Source organism: Condylura cristata, unplaced genomic scaffold (assembly GCF_000260355.1).
Source record: "Condylura cristata isolate star-nosed mole 26May11 unplaced genomic scaffold, ConCri1.0 scaffold00045, whole genome shotgun sequence".
Classification (NCBI taxonomy): domain Eukaryota; kingdom Metazoa; phylum Chordata; class Mammalia; order Eulipotyphla; family Talpidae; genus Condylura; species Condylura cristata.
The window spans coordinates 2,750,024-2,751,782 of NW_004567146.1; positions in this window are offsets into that span (position 1 = coordinate 2,750,024).

A 1,759-nucleotide genomic window follows, 5' to 3' on the forward strand; every position below is an offset into this window, starting at 1 on the left:
ACACCTCTGAGGAGCCCTGCGCAGTGGAGGGGAGATGGAGGGACCCGGCGAGCGTGCAGCGCTCCAGAGCTCCTCCCTTCTCTGTGCCAGGCACTACGACTCTCTGAGGCCAAAGATGGCTGCTCCTCTCTGTGGCTTCAGGCTTCATTCCATCAGCTCTTCAGGCTGCTTTCTCCTCTGGAGATCCGGGGTACTGTGAAAGGGTCGCGGGCACCTATGCTGGATTGTGCGAGCCTGTGGTCCACACGGGGAGGCAAGTGTGAGGGAAAGGTGTGCGGGGAGAAGGAGGCCTCTCTTACCTTTGTGTTTTAGGCTCCAGTTTTGTCTGTGAAAATGGCGAGCCCTCTGATAGTCCTTTCAAGGGCTGCGCATTTCCAGCAGCTTATCTGCAGTGTGAGAGGCGGTTGCCCTATAGGAGACCCTACACACAGCTTCCTCTCCTCATTTATTCATTGCTAACAAATAGTTTGGCAGAGGGCGTGTCTCCCTCCAGTTCGTGGATGCGTGGTTTCTATGGAGTTTTAACTTTTAAGAACTTTCCCTATTCACATGCCTCAGGACTGGGTAATCATCTTCCACTCAATGTCCTGGAACAAACAGCAACAGCAGGTCCTGTGGATGGAGCCGTTGACTCACCAGCTCTGAATGTGCCGTCAGTGCTCCTGGGAGCAGCATGGTGAGGTCTGTGGGGTGTGCTAACACACACAATTCACAAATCTAGAGATCGAATTGGCTATTAAACAATTCCGAGTCAGGTGAGTCAGGAAGCATCCAATCTAAGATACAGCAAGGGCTTGTCTATTATGGAGAGTGTTTGGAGCAAATGCAGACTGGGACAAAGGTACTGGAGAACAAAGGATTATTTAATGGAAAAACATCTTTCCTCAGGGGAGGCTGGGTTCTCCTGTGTGGTTTACCTCCCTGATGCTGACCAGAAACTCCACATTGGTTTGTTTAGGATTACACTTTGGGAGAGGATGAAATTGCAATGGGGTTTAATTCTGGTCAGGGGTCCAGAATGAAGGAATTCATTTGGAACTTCTATTAATACCAGGTGGCACCCCAAATCTTCCAGATATGCACATGGTCACTGGTCTGAGAGATTCTGGGTATTTATTGAACTTGCAGATGACTCGTCAAGTGTTTCCATGTCTGAACGCTGCATGCAGGAGTCAGCTTTATTGTTACAGTCAGATTATTGCTGAATTTTACAGATTATTACAGGAGAGAGTGAAAGTGATACCCGCTTATGATATTAGGTAAATTTAGATGCAAGCATGGACAACTTAGCTTCAAATCATATTTAGAAGTTGTTAGACCAATTGCAAGCACCTTCTATGGAGTAAGCTATACTCATATTAACTTATAAAACCCTCACAGTATCCCATACATAGATACTATTATTCTCACTTTACAAGTGAGCAAGCAGAGACTCCTGTAGCTAAACACTGCAGGAAATTTAGCAGCATCTCCAAAACCCGGAGAGTTTCATGTGCTTTTGGCTGCCTCTTGAGGAAATTGGTACATGGTATATTTAGGGTAGATTCTTGCCTTTTGTAGCGGGTGTTTCTCTTCTCTGAAATAGAAACAATCATGCAGGATGATCTGTTTTTATTTTCAGGTATCTATTCTAGCTAATAATGCTGACTGCTAATGAGACATGTACTCTAGGGTGTGAGAGGAAGGAGAATCTCCATTCTGGAGGTTCTCACCTTCCATCCCCAGGCCCCCTGGCATTTCCCTGCCTGTGAGTCCCAGG